We start from the raw sequence: 15,723 nt of genomic DNA on the forward strand, positions 1-15,723 counted from the left end.
AACCATTTTATACCTACTCTGTATTCTTTCCTTGTTGATTTTTTTTTTTTCCCCTTGTGCTGGTAACTTGAAGAATTTACAGTGGTTTTGTGTCATTACTATTTTCACTTCCTATCCAGCCCAGGACATTTATTTTTAAAGAGTTGCCTCAGTTTAGAGTTTGATGTTTTTGTGCTAGTGGTTTCTCTACCATCCACAGTGACTGCCCTTGATTTGGAGTTGTGCTTTCCAGTCTTGTCCCTCTGTGCAGGGTTGGTAAAGGAAGGCCATACTTGTCTTTCTTTGACTAACTTTATGATGAGGTGATGATTTGGGTATCTTGGTGTCACTGTGATGGTAGGTGGTAGAGATACAAAGCCAAGCTGTGGTGTTGTGCCCTTTTATGGAGTTTGTATTCCAGCAGAAGAGGCCAAAAGCAATGACTAAAGAACAGGACGATATGCACATTTAGATGGAAACACAGGGTGCTGGTACTGTAGGCCAGAAGAGGTGCACTTAACGCAGACCTAAGGGGACTGGGGAAGGTAATGATTCCTGAGTATTTGTGAAGAGTCTTAAAGGAGGCCCAGAATGTCAGGTGGAGGGAAGGGGTTTTCTGGTAGAAGGATCTAAGAGCATATGGAGCTGGGTGAATAGCAAGAAATGACGTGGATTTATATATTGCATGCCTTGCTTTGATGCTTTGACCCCAGTGACATCCCAGGACCTTGGTTTTCTTTCTTTATGGCCATTTGGCTTTTTTCTGTTCATTTTCACTTTTACTTGAGAGTATACATAGGAAATACTAAAGCCAGGAGTTTAAATAGGGGTGGGCCTTTGGTAAAATGGATAAGCAGATGGTATCAGTTTTCTACTGTAAGGCATGGAGTGTTGCCTGTTGTTGCCTGAGCATCTAGTGCATTGCCTGGCACAGAGGAAATGCTCAATAAATATTTCTCTTATGAAAGGTGCCTTTTTTCCTGCCCCCCCCATCTCCTCCTGTCAATGCCTTCTTCCTTGTTTGGTGGTTTCTCTTCTTTGTCAGTTACCTGTCTAGTGGATCTTCCTCTCTGCTCGTCCTATAGACGTGCTTGTCCTGTAGGTCTAGTCACTGGTCTCGGACATAGTTGTGTTATAATTGGATCCGTGTTAATGTATAACTAGGTGCTAATGGCTCCCTCTGTGAGACTCCTCAAACTTCTGTCGACATTTACAGTATGGTAGATGAAGGGGAAGCCAAAGTTTACAAATATAAGAATGATATTTCTTTGAATTTTTTCATGATTTGTTGCATGAATTCATAGAAGTGCTGAGTTCTGTTCCATAATAAGCTCTTGTGTGTGTGTGCATATGTGTGTTTGTATATATCTGCTTTGTACCTTACTTAACATTAAGCAAAACCAATATTTTGTGAAGATGTTTGCTTATTTATTATGTGGCTTCACCCCCAACCCCCATCACTGCTTAGGTCCCTCAGATTGGGAAGCTAGTTTAAAATGTGTTACCACATTGAGGTAAGAATATGTGTCTTACAGAAAGGCTCTCTAGGATGCAGTGATTTCACCAAAGAATCTACCGTACACTAACGGTTGGTTAGTTAGATGGAGGGCTTTTAAAAAAATTATTTATTTTATTTTTAGATGCTATAGTAGACTTTTAAGTATCCTCTCTACATTTTGGTAATTTCTCATATTATAGGTCCCACTTTCCCAGAAAACTCATCCACAGTCTCTTTTACAGCTAGGATACAGGCTTGTGACCTAGGTTTGACCAGTCATTTACGCAGAGTGAGACTTGTATATAGAAGTGAGCATTGTGAGGTGGCCATCATGTGTAGTTGAACTGATGACCTGGTGATCATGTTGACAGAGGTGTTTGGTGGGGGCAGAGCTTATGGAATTCAGTCTCAAGTGGTGTTGGTGCTCAGCAGTGATAATCTTTTTTTTTTTTTTTTTTAATCTTCCTATTCTCTAATCATCTGGAATTTGTGTTAGATGTCTTATATTAACTTTGGAATATTTTCAGCCATTATCTCTTCAAATATTTCTTTTGTCCCATTCTTCTATTTCTGTGATTCCAGTTACCAGTATGTTAGAACCTTTGATATTGTCCCACACCTCTTGAATGTCCTGTTTTGTTTTGTTCTGTTTTTCACGCTTTTTTCTCAGTGTTTTCGGTCGGGGTAATTTCTACTGACATCTTCAAGTTCACTGATTCTTTCCCTGGCTGAGTTGAGTCTACTAAAGAGCCCATTGAAGGCATTCTTCATTTTTCTTAACTGTATTTTTAATTTTTAGCACTTTCATTGTATTCTTTCTTATAGTTTCCATCTCTCTGCTGAGTTACCAATCTGATTTTTCATGTTCCCCTTTTGGGTTAGAGCTCGAAACATGTTACTCATAGTATTTTAACTTTGATTCTAGATATTTCCAACATCTGATTCTGTGTCTAGTTCTGACATGTTTTTTGTCTTTTCTGAGTGTTGTTTTTTCTCTGCTTTTTGTTATGCCTTGTGATTTTTTTTTTATTATAACACTGACTTATTTTGTAGAACAGTAGAAACTGAGGTACAAAAATTTTTTTTCACTTTGAAAGCAGTCACTGTTTAAAAACCGACCAGATTACAAAAATAATCATGGTAGATACCTTAGTTGATCCTTCTAATAAGCCTGTTGATCTGGTCTTCCCTGTTGCCAGCATCTCTACATTCTAATGGGTGGTCTTTTTCTTCGTTCCACCTCATGGAGAAGATAGTTTGAAGGGCCACGGGAAGTTGTTTGCTTCTTTGAAACGTTTTCCAACAGTATAGATCTCGTGAATCAGGTCCTCCATGCAGATAATGCCATATTTACAAAGAGATAGAGCAATCAACACATTATCTGTCAGGGCAATTCACTTGCTGATTTTGCCATAACCATGCTTGTAGATCAATTCATTTACTGACTTCAGGTTTGGATACCCCCATGCAATACATGGTTCCACAATTCTCAGCATGTTAATTGAAGCCTGTTGAGCTTCACGTGGGTGCCATTGAAGATCTGATGGAGGTGGAGAAGCTGCAACACCTTTATGGACCTTTGGGCTCACGCCACAGATATCTCTGATCCTGATGACAAATGCCAATTTGGGCTCTGCAGGTACATAGAAGTTGCTGTCTTTTCTTGTCATCCTCACTATTCAAATCTCAGTTCTGTACATCTGCCTGTATTCCTTGTGATAGTGCTTAACTTTTTCATAGATAAGCTTCCTCCTTGCCTTTCAAAGCATCTTCTGGGCATACTTCTTTCTCAGGTTCTTGATCTTAAGCTCTGTGAAATTCTTTTGCTTTTTCTTAAGGGTTTCTGGCACAGCAGGAACCTTTTTTTAATTCTCTCTTGCACCCTCCATGGTTCTAGGTGGGAAAGAGCTGAGGTGCATAATTTTTATGTCTGTAAATGGACACATCTTTCCCTGTGCTAGGCCTTTGTTTCAGGAATTTGAGTTAATCTAGTTTGGAGTTGGGCTGGTTTTAAGTTTGGTTGTTGCTGTGGTTCCTCTCAGTATACCTCAGGCTTCAAATTCTCTGATTAGGGTGGGAGGTGGTTTATTTTATTGGGTCTTCCTTCAGGACTGTGACTTAGGGTCTCCTTACATGCTCTTGATCTCCTCCTGTCCCTCTGCCAGTGGTATTATGCTGTTTACTTGTTATTGGAAGTAGGTTAGCTTAGAGGTGGGGAGTGATGGTGGGGTGTGGTCTTTTGTTCTGATTAAACCTCAGGCTTAGGCCTGCATCAATGTCCCAAGGTCATGCCCCTACCCTAGCTATTGTTGTGGGCTCAGTGTGGAGTCCTGCCCCTCTCCCAGAGTAGGGTGCCCACCCCTTCCTCCGGCTGCAGTGAGTTTTCACCTGTGCTTTAAGGGTAGAAGCACTTATTGGCCTTTCTTTCACAGATAAAGGTTTTTCTTCCCTAGTGTAGGTGGGAGGGAAGGATCTGGGTGAACATCTTGCTCCTGAGACACTGCTGCAGTTCCCTTCCCTCAAGTCTGCATCACAGTGGGCACTCCTCAGGGCTCTTTCTGTGAGTGGTTGGTGGCGTTGGTGAAGGAAGATCCTGCAGAAGGCTGGGGTCTCCCCAGTTTCTGTGACCTCCATTGGTTTCACACTGTTCCTTCAGCAAGCCACATCGGGCTTTTATCAATTTGCTTTTTATTCTAGCTGAACTCCTCTTGTCAGTGGCCACTTACAGTCTACCCTAGGTGAGCACAAGGTTGTCTCTCTCCTTGCAGGCCCTTTCTCTCCGAAGATTTTGAGCCAGTTGGTTGTTCTCTGATGGCTTTCAAGAAAGACATGAATTTGAAATTAGTACATTGTAAGGGCGGGCAGCTCTGTTCCTTCTAGCTTTCTTATTCCAGGACGGAAGACAGAAGTTTGGTTACCCTTAAAATTTTAACATGCACATTTAACTAAGTCAAAGCTTAATTATTATTCCTATCCTCCCAAATAAGACAGAGATTTTAGAATGGCTTACTTTTTAACCCTTATCCCCTCTTCCATGTTAGTTATTTATGCTTTGGCTCTGCCTTGTTGAAACCACCTTAAGTTTGTAAAATAGTGAATATTTACTCATCAATATGTTTTCAATTTTCTTTGCTCACCATTCTTTATTCACCCCATTTCTTCCTTTTGGGTTTAGTTTTCTTCTTTATAAAGAATGTTCTTAAGTAGTTCTTTCACTAAAGGCCTATTAGTAGTAAACATGGTCTTGGTGTTTCTGAAAGTGCCTTTACTTCACTTTTTCTCTTGAATGATTGTTGAGCTGGGTACAGAATTTATGTTGACAATTGATAATGTTATTCTCTTGTCTTTTGACAAGTTTTGTTTGTTAATGAGAAGCCTTTAGTCAGTTCAGGTATAATTTCTTTGTAGGTAAGTAATTATCTTTTCTTTTGGGCTACCTTTAAGATTTTTTCCTTGTTTTTGACTTTTTGCAGTTTCTTTGCGATACCTCTAGATGTGGATTTGTTTTTAGTTATCCTGCTTTTTTTTTTTTTTTGCGGTACACGGGCCTCTCACTGTTGCGGATAGACTCTCAGAGTCTCCCTTTTGATTTTTAAATTTTTCTCTGCCCATTATCTTATTCCTAAGGTTCTCGTCCTAGAAAACCTTCCCTGAACCAGTTGTCCACTCCTCTCTTAGCTACCTAACCTCTCTTCCCCTTCTTCTGTAAACATCTGGGTGTGGTCTATACATACTCTATCCATTTCTCATCCACTTCTCACACTTCAGCTCGATCTCTGACTTCCCAGTCTCACATTACTTAAACTGTTTTTGCTGAGATCTCCCGTAACGTCTTGTTTGTTGCGTCTAGTGGATTCATTCAATCCTAATTTTACTTGACATTTCTGTTGCACCTGACACTGTTAGTCACTGTCTCCTTGAAGCAGTGTGTTTCCTTTGCATCCTTGTTCTCCATGTCTTTCTCTTACACTTTTTTCTCTGCATTCTCTGTGGGCTTGTCTCGATCCACTTACTCCTTACACACTACTGTTACCTGGGCTTGACTTCTTGGCCAAGTATTATCCTAGGTCATTGTCTCAATTACACCCACAGTTTCAGTTCTACTTACATGCAGATGTATTTCTAAATTTCTAAATTCTTTCCTGTTTTTTCACTATATGCCTTCAGACTCATTCTTAATAACCTGCTGGAAAGCTACACCTGACTATTCTACAGGAACCTTATACTCAGGATGTCTAATATGAAGTACAGCATACTTTCCTCAAACTTGCTCCTCCTCCTTAATTAAAAAAACAAAACAAAACTCTGTTAATGGTTCCACCATCCACCGAGGCTCCTAAGGTGGAAAGTTGGGTCTTATCCAACTCAGATATATTATCTACAGTTGCTAGTATGATATAAAACGTGATTTTGATTATGAAACTGATCTGCTTGAAAGCCTGCAGTGGTGCTCTGTTGCTGACAAGAGAAGGAGAAAGTTAGGAGAAAGTCTGATCTCCTTTTATCTGGCTCATCAGGCTCTCCTTGGTGTGTTCTCTGCCTGCCTACCTCTCCAGCCGCACGTCCTTTTCTTGTTTGCCTCAAACACTGCACTCTCCAGCATGTAGAGTTCTCCATAAAATTGTTTCAAACTTGGTATCTTTGCTTGTGCTGTCTCCTTTGTGTGGAACGCAGTGTCTACTGCAGACTGTGTGGGTTGCTAGCTCTCAGGTTGGTGGGACTCCCTATTCCTCATGGAAGCTGCAGTTAATTGACATCTTTCCCTACTTCTCTGGCCTCAGTGTTACTGAGGAGTATTCCTTGTCTGAACTATCATTTTGGAGAGCCAGGACTGGGTAAATGCTGGCATCAGTCCTACTGAAAGAAGGTGGGGAGTGGGCACAGGTAGAGGTGTTTCACAGCTCTTCAGTTATGTGGTTTACTATTAAGCCATTTCTTTTCTTAGTCCCGCTCTCAACCTGCTTCATAGCTCCTTGGAATTCCTCAGAGATCTGTCTGCTGTGAGCCCTCCTATATTCTCAGGGCTGCTCTGGGTTTATTTTTATATTTCTTTTGCCTATTTCAGGGGGTTTTAGTGTGGGAGGAAAGGTAAACGCATGTGTCTGGTTAGCCATTTTAAAGCAGAACTACAGTGCCTTATACTACATGTGGTTTCTCATTTTTCTCTGTTGTAGACATCATGGCAAAGAATGTCCTTTTTTTTAAATTTTCATTTTAATTTTTGGCCACACCACGTGGCTTGTGATCTTAGTTCCCCGACCAGGGATTGAACCTGCTCCCTCCGCAGTGAAAGCGCAGCGTCCTAACCACTGGACCGCCAGGGAATTCCCGAATTTTTTTTTTTTTTTTTTTTTTTTTAGCGGTACGCGGGCCTCTCACCGTTGCGGCCCCTCCCGTTGCGGAGCACAGGCTCCAGACACGCAGGCCCAGCGGCCATGGCTCACGGGCCCAGCCGCTCCGGGGCACGAACCCGCATCCCCTGCCTCGGCAGGCGGACTCCCAACCACTGCACCACCAGGGAAGCCCTTTTTCTTGTTTTTAAACCATGGTATTCCAAAAACCTTTTGGTCTTTAAACTGTGTTATTTTATTTGAGCACAGAACACTTGAAAGGTTGGTGTGCCACGTTTAATCCATTACATTTCTGGGAGAATAGTTATTAGCTCCATTTTATACGTGGGGGCCCTGAAGGGTGTTCTGCCCAGCTTCTGGCTGGGGTAAAAATAGGATATGTTGGGATGTAGAAGAATGCTAACGACTGTATTTCCAGCCTCAGTAAGTGCTGAATAAATATTTGTTGAATGAATGAATCGTCTTTTATTAAATGATATGTTAAGCCCACTCCTAAATCGCATCTCTGCTTCTTACTGTTTTACTTTTCCCCTTTTATATTTTATGCTGTGAAAGTGGTTAAATAAGCTTTAAAATTCAATGGTTGGTACGCAAGACATTGCAAGTTGGAAGACAAATGCTACTCTGTTTTAGTCATAATGAAAAAAGGCTCAAGTGGAGATTCTGTGCTGATCTGATTTTATTTTTTTCCAATTTAATTTTTTGTCCTGGTGCTGATTCTTTGCAAGACCACCTTTCTGGTTCCTGTAACAGCTCCAAGGGGCTTCCCAAGGTTTGGGGCTAGGGTAAATGGCCCAATTCGTTGTACTCTAAGGATGACTCTGCTGTTAACAGTCAGGTTTTTCATATAATCTCTAGTAAAGAAGGAAAAATTAGCAATTATAGTTAGGCTCTGGAGATTTGAGGGGGACACTTTTTAATGGATGAACTAGCAAATATACAAACTTTAATGGAATAAGTGATTAACATGTCAGAGTTGTGACATGTTACAACTGTGTATTTAGCTTTCTGTAGTTGGTTGGCTTAGATAGTGAAATAAGGGTTCTTAGTAAAAATGATAAGACCCTGGAAAGGATTGGTGGTGGGACATCCATGGACTTACTGCAGAGTAGTGTTAACACACGCATCTTCTTCGCTGTGCACATGGAACACTCCATTTATTTATTTGACATCTTTATTGGAGTATAATTGCTTTACAATGTTGTGTTAGTTTCTGCTGTATAACAAAGTGAATCAGCTATATGTATACATGTATGCCCATATCCCCTCCCTCTTGCGTCTCCCTCCCACCCTCCCTATCCCACCCCTCTAGGGGATCACAAAGCACTGAGCTGATCTCCCTGTGCTATGCAGCTGCTTCCCACTAGCTAGCTATTTTACATTTGGTAGTGTATGTATGTCAGTGCTACTCTCTCACTTCGTCCCAGCTTACCCTTCCCCCTCCCGTGTCCTCAAGTCCATTCTCTACGTCTGCATCTTTATTCGTGTCCTGCCCCTAGGTTCATCAGAACCATTTTTTTTTTTTTAGATTCCATATATATGTGTTAGCACATGGTATTTGTTTTTCTCTTTCTGACTTACTTCACTCTGTATGACAGACTCTAGGTTCATCCACCTCACTACAAATAACTAAATTTCGTTTCGTTTTATGGCTGAGTAATAAATACTCCATTGTATATACGTGCCACATCTTCTTTATCCCTTCACCTGTCGATGGACACTTAGGTTGCTTCCATGTCCTGGCTATGGTAAACAGTGCTGCAGTGAACGTTGTGGTACATGACTCTTTTTGAATTATGGTTTTCTCAGTGTATATGCCCAGTAGTGGGATTGCTGGGTCATGTGGTAGTTCTATTTTTAGTTTTTTAAGGAACCTCCATACTGTTCTCCATAGTGGCTGTATCAATTTACATTCCCATATACAGTGCAGGAGGGTTCCCTTTTCTCCACACCCGCTCCAGCATTTATTGTTTTTCGATTTGAACACTCCATTTAGTCTTAAGCTTGCTAAATTCATTTATTTTTACAAATTTCATGGATAGACCTGTTCATCGCATTTTTGGTTTTCCCACTCCATTTTTCTTCTTAGGATGCATTCAGCGAGGCTTACAGACAACTATTGTCTTGTAAAATAATGTCATAGGTAAAAATATGCCTTTGGGGGTTGGAAAAATCCTTGGTTTGATTCTGGCCTTGATACTTCCTAGCTGTGTGACCAAGGACAAGGTACTAATGACTTTGGAACTGTTTTCTTATCTTTTAAAAGTATTAGGATTAAATGTGATAACGTATATAAAAATACTTAGCATCGTGCCAATGTATGGACGTGCTCCAAAAGCATGGTTTTAAGCCCTGTGGCTTATCTGTTAAGGATGTAGCATAATGGCTAAGTATGGGGATTCTGGAGCTTGACTGCCTGGGTTTCATCCAGTTCTGCCATTTACTGGTTCTTAGTCTCCTTATTGGTAAAATGAAGTTTCTGGTAGTAAAGGACCATAAAGGGTTCTTGTGAGGATGAAACAAATTAATGTAAATAAAGCTGCTAGCAGATCAGTGCTTAGCACAAAAGTGCTGTTTATTTTAACTGTTGTTATTATTTTATCACATTTGAAAACCCGGTAGGCCACCAGATTTTATTTGAAATATTTTGTTCTACTGGAATTTTTTGCTTCTCTTTATAATTTCAAACTCTATGAGAGCAGGGCCCGGTCTGTTTTGTTCACTACTGTATTGCTAACATCTGGTATAGTGACTGGCATAGAGCAGTGGTCCACAACCTTTTTGGCACCAGGGACCAGTTTCGTGGAAGACAATTTTTCCATGGGCGGGGTGGGGGGATGGTTCAGACGGTAATGTGAGTGATGGGGGGGATGGTTCAGATGCGGGGGATGGTTGAGGTGGTAATGTGTAATGCAAGCGATGGGGGGCGGCTTCGCTCGCTTGCCCGCCACGCACCTCCTGCTGTGCGGCCCAGTTCCTAACAGGCCGTGGACCAGGGGCTTGGGGACCCCTGGCATAGAGTACTTATTCAGTAAACATTTGTGGAATGAATGAATAAATGGATGATGAATGTTCCATTTTCCTTGACTTGTGTTTGCCAATATTCTAACTCAAGTAGTTTTTTCATTAAGTCCCTGTTTAAAAAAAAAAATGTGTAATAAGACTTGTATAAGTTCCCAGTGTTTACAGATTGAAATCCAAGTTTCTTAGCTTTGCATTAAAAAACCTATGGAATCTAACTGTACCCAGGTTTCTTCTCTTTTAGAATGTGGAGTTTTGACCAGATATCTTTTTCTATCGCATTTCAAGTGTATGAATCTCTGGGATGTGAATTAATTCACTGCATTGTTGCGATACCCAGTCACTGAAGTGGTAAACATAAGAGCACTTTGCAAGTTATACAATATTACTATCATCATTCATAGTAATCCTCAAGTGTTTTTAGTCCAGTTTTGCTGGAAATGCCCACCCCTCTTGCTCAGTTAACTGTAACCCCACCCATTTTTCTAGACCTAGTTCAAATCCTCTTTCTTGTGTGAAACACAACCTCCCCACTCTAAAACAAGCACTCTTTTCTTTGAACATTTATAGCCACTGTGATCAGTATAGTTCATTTGGTAATCATGCATCTGAATCAGTTGATCTTGCCCTGTTGTCTTGATGTATTAACTAGGATCTTGAAATGTTTAACTCTTAATGAAACCAGTAGGTTTATTGAACACCTATATTACCCTTATGTCCGGGCACAGAGTTTTCATGTATTAATTTGGGTTTTCACAATTGAATTGTAAGATGCTGTTAAAACATAAACTGAGGCATGTTAAAATTTTTGAGAGAAAAAATCAATTTGAACTGGACAGTGCCAAGCAGGGAGTGTTAGGAGTCCTTGGCTGACAGGAGCCAGGGAAAAGTTTTATACAGAGAAGGTGTGGTGGCAAAGAAAGGAAATTATTTGATTGCCTATAGCGTAAAGCCTAGTTGGCTGTTTGTGATTGGCTGTCCCTAGGTTTCGATTTCATAAACTTGAGGCATTTACAGGCTTAGGTTTTGCCTACAGAGGCCACCAAGGCATTAGAGCCATCTCAGTCTAATAGCCTCCTTGTTTCATTAATTTAACACTACTTTAAGAACGAAGACTATGATATGTACTTCCTGGTTTCATGAATGATTCCTTTATTTTTTAAATTTTTATCTATTTATTTATTTGGCTGCACTGGGTTTTAGTTGTGGCATGAGGGATCTTTTTGTTGTGGCGGGTGGGCTCTTAGTTGTGGTGCGTGGGCTTCTCTCTAGTTGCGATGCTCAGGTTTCTCTCTAGTTGTGGCATGTGGGTTTTCTCTTCTCTGGTTTTGGCGCGTGGGCTCCACGGCACGTGGGCTCTGTAGTTGTGGCACGTGGGCTCTGTAGTTGTGGCACGTGGGCTCCAGAGTGCGTGGGCTCTGTAGTTTGTGGCATGCGGGCTCTCTAGTTGAGGCATGCGAGCTCAGTAGTTGTGGCATGCTGTGGCACGTGGACTTAGTTGCCCCACGGCATGTGGGATCTTAGTTCCCAGACCAGGGATCGAACCCACATCCCCTGCATTGGAAGGCAGATTCTTTACCACTGGACCACCAGGGAAGTCCCTGAATGATTCCTTTATACATAACAAAACGTGGCATTGGGTGATTACATAGTTGATGTTTCATTAATGTTAAAATTGAGTTGCAAATATCATTCTCCTTTTCAGAACCAGTCTAGCATTTGTGATACTTGGATTTTTGTTAATATTGGTTCATATTTATATTTTCCTCTTTGTTTTCAAATACATTGACTTATTTCTTACTTATTTCTCCTCCACCAAGGTAGAAATGTTATCTTTCCTTAAATTGTTTACCTTGAATTTTCACGGATCCTTTTGGACAACTACCATTTCTCTCATATGTTATCTTTGTAAGATTTATCTCTGCAGTAATTTACTGAGGTCATTTAGTTTTACTTTCTGAACATCAAGATCAAAAGAAAAAATGTTAATAGAATTTTCATTATCCATAACGAATTTGGTTTTTAAAAGTGGTTTGAGGTTCAAACCAATAGCAGTCTAGCACCAGTTGAGGCTATTTTGAAGAGGCAGTTAATACTCCTGGGGTTTTCTGAAAGAGGTGGCCTTTGTACAGAGACTTTAGTAAGTGTTGGCAAGGTGTTTCTGGTGGGAACCCCCTTATTTGGTGGATTGAAGTCAATTATTGGAAAGTTAATTTTTAAAATTATTAAAGTTCTGAGTGATAAGAATGCACATACAACAGAAATATTTTGCCATAAAGCATGTTTCCTTGCCAATATTTTGATGTAGGGCCAAGGCTTTATTTTGAGTATGGATCAGCTGACTGAAGTTCTGTGTCATCTCTCTTGTAGGAATCCGTCCTGTCTGTGCAGTAGGTCCAGTTTTGATTTCTTGAAAGTGGAGCAATAATTTAGACAATTTATGAAACCATTTAGTGCAGGATTATAGATTTTAGCAGATATTTTCCTCCTTTTAATATTATCTAATTCAGATCTAATTTGACAGCCACATTTTTAAAGTGACATCATTTTTATTGAATCTTGCCATAGCATCCAACCTAATTTTCACAGAACTATAACCTTCTTTTAATTGGCTTATATACTGTTTAGTTGAAAACCATATCATGGTTACCACAAGAGGAGTGGACAAATATCAGTAGTTTTGGGGAAGAAATGCAAGTGACTTCTGGATGCCAGGCATGCAGCTCAATTTAAGTGAGCAGAAGTGTGAAGCTGAACTAAAACAGTTACCTATTAGCCAGAAACATTTTGTACTGTAGGCATCAGCTGGTCTGTTTTACAGAGGTAATGAGGAGTTGGTAACTGTTAGGTCTGTTAAGTGACATGCTGGAGGCCAATAGAGCTTGAGTGCACAGAGCAAATGAACTTTTGTAGTACCTTTCATACTTTTCAGAAAGACCATTTTCCATCAATATCATGCTTTTTTTTTTTTTACAATATAACAGAGATAACTGAATTACTCAAGAGTGCTTGGAGAAAGTCACTCTGTTCAAATAAGATTGCCGTGAAGCCTCTTCCCCAAGTAGTTTCCCCCCTTTCCCAGACATAGGTAGTTTCTACCTCTTCTGGGCCTGTAAAACACCTCACATATACCTTTTTTTTTTTTTTTTCTCACGGTACGCGGGCCTCTCACTGTCATGGCCTCTCCCGTTGCGGAGCACAGGCTCCGGACGCGCAGGCTCAGCGGCCATGGCTCACGGGCCCAGCCGCTCCGCGGCATGTGAGATCTTCCCGGACCGGGGCACGAACCCATGCCCCCTGCATCGGGCAGGCGGACTCTCAACCACTGCACCACCAGGGAAGCCCTCACATATACGTTTTTGCATTTCTCATATGTGGTTAATTCACCTACCTGTTCTCTTCTATAAGCTCTTCCTGTAAGGAGCTTCTGTACAGCATGTCTGATCCATAGTTGGTGCCCAACAAATTGAATAAAAGAGAAGTTGTGGCCATTTAAACAGATGATACAACCCAATCTCCCTGAGATGTGGTTTTCACTGATGTGCCATAGAAAGTAAGCCATCATTATCTATAAATAAAGTCCGGAAGAGATTTTAGTATAGTTATATTCAGTTGAGTGTATTATATTCTATATGTCCAAGATACTGTGTTATGTCCACAAAGGTACTGAGTTTAAGAATACATGGTTCTTGCTGGAGAGGATGTGGAGAAAAGGGAACCCTCCTGCACTGTTGGGGGGAATGTAAGTTGGTGCAGCCACTGTGGAGAACTGTATGGAGGTTCTTTAAAAAACTAAAAATAGAATTACCATATGATTCAGCAATCCTACTTCTGGGCATATATCTGGACAAAACTATAACTCAAAAAGATACATGCACACCTATGTTCATAGTAGCGCTATTTACAATAGCCAAGATATGGAAACAACCGAATGTCCATCAACAGATGAATGGATAAAGAAGATGTGGTGTGTGTATGTGTATATATATATATATATATATATATATATACACACACATACACGATGGAATACTACTCAGCCATAAAAAAGAATGAAATAATGCCATTTGCAGCAACATGGATGGACCTAGAGATTATCATACTAAGTGAAGTAAGTCAGAGAGACAAATACTATATGATATCACTTATATGTGGAATCTAAAATATGACACAAATGAATCTATCTGTGAAACAGAAACAGACTCACAGACATAGAGAACAAACTTGTGGGTGCCATGGGGGTGGGATGGATTGGGAGTTTGGGATTAGCAAATGCAAACTGTTATATATATGTATAACCGAATCACTTTATTGTACACCAGAAACTAACACAACATTGGGAATCAACTATACTTCAATTAAAAAATAATAATACATGGTTCTTGTCTGTGCACGTGTATCCTAATAGCACAATGGTAATTTATGGAGAGGCAAAATTAATTGGAGCCTGGAGGAATCTGAGCAGTTTGAGAGTAGATAGAACCTGAACTGGGCTGTGGATGGTAACAACAATTAGGGCTTTTTGGCACGTATTTACTACTTTATGGCATTTGATAGTCTGGATCTCCTTCAAACTGTCTTTCCTTCTTCTGTCACACACTCCCAGTCTTCCTATTCCCATTTTTAGTCTCCTCCCTCTTCAGTATCTGTGTTTTCTTTAACATTCTACCTTTGGCCGCCTTCCTCTTTCTGTCCTTGCGGTAATGCTTTATTGTTTTAACCCTAACCCTGCGCTTCTGGAAATATGCTTTTCTCTCTTCTGCACATCCACAACACTTCATAAGTGTCCCTTTTACAGCATTTCTCTCTCTCTCTCTCTTTTTTTTCCACTATAGTTGTATACATACATTCCCTCTACTGGACCGTAGCTTCTGAGAGCAATTTGCATCTTTGCAGTTCTTAAAGTATCTAGTATATAGTTTGGTGAGTAGTAAGTGCCACATATCTTTCTTTTAAACTTCTTTCCCCAAACTCAGCCCCTCTTCCAGACTTTCCTTTTTCTGTTCATAGTACTAGAGTTCTTCCTTTAATTCCACATTCTGGTTAGCAAGTTCTGCTGCTTCTGTCCTCAAAGTGTTATTCATAGCCACACCATTCTTTCCACTCTCATGCCAATTAAAAAAACAAATATTGAGGGTGTATTACATTCTGAGCACTGTGTAGGTGCTAGAAATACAAATATTACAGATCCTATCCCTTGTTGTTAGAATACTGGTGGGGCAGAGAGAGACACAGTCTGGTACTATCGAGACTATGTATGTCAAACCCTTCTCTGTGCTGGGTGCTACTGTAACACAGACCTATTACAGTCCTTTTCCATAGGCTGCTTGCTCACCCCCAAGGGGAAGAGGCCTAGAAAGTACAGCTACTGGATTTCCTCCCAGGCTTTAGCCTTCTTTTTTCTTCTTCCTCCTTCCTTTTTAAGATTTCACATATAAGTGATAGCATACAGTGTTTATTTCACTTAGCATAATGCCCTTCAGTTTCATCCAAGTTGTTGCAAATAGCAGGATTTTCTTCCTTCTTCCTCCTTCATCTCCCTTCTTTCTCCTTCACCCTCCTCTTCCTTTTGGTTCCTGCCTTTGTAACTTGACTGTGTTGAGTGCTGTGTTCCTGTTGCCTTTTGCCATGGGAACTTGTGTTCTTTGCATGTCATTGATATCATTAGCTACTATTTGAGGGCTTACAGTGTGAAGTGTGTAGTAGAATGAAAAACAAGACCCATTTGAAATGCTACTAGTTAAATTCAGCAAGTTTCAAACTGAGTTCTTTTTTTGTTTGTTTGTTTTTATTAGTTATCAGTTTCATACATATTAGTGTATATATGTCAATCCCAATCTCCCAATTCATCCCAGCATGACCCCTGCCCCTCCC

At 40.5% G+C, this 15,723-nt stretch overlaps 1 protein-coding gene and 1 pseudogene across 3 annotated transcripts in view; one reads left to right on the top strand and one right to left on the bottom strand.

Annotated features, from left to right (window-relative positions):
* Window positions 1–15,723, top strand: part of CDKL5 (cyclin dependent kinase like 5) — a 189,406-nt gene that overhangs the window by 9,347 nt on the left and 164,336 nt on the right. The window lies entirely within an intron of this gene.
* Window positions 2,627–3,366, bottom strand: LOC113616412 (60S ribosomal protein L7 pseudogene; annotated as a pseudogene).

This window comes from Aethalodelphis obliquidens, unplaced genomic scaffold, assembly GCF_003676395.1.
Source record: "Aethalodelphis obliquidens isolate GAN/ISIS:26980383/991018 unplaced genomic scaffold, ASM367639v1 scaffold137, whole genome shotgun sequence".
Taxonomy (NCBI): Eukaryota; Metazoa; Chordata; class Mammalia; order Artiodactyla; family Delphinidae; genus Aethalodelphis; species Aethalodelphis obliquidens.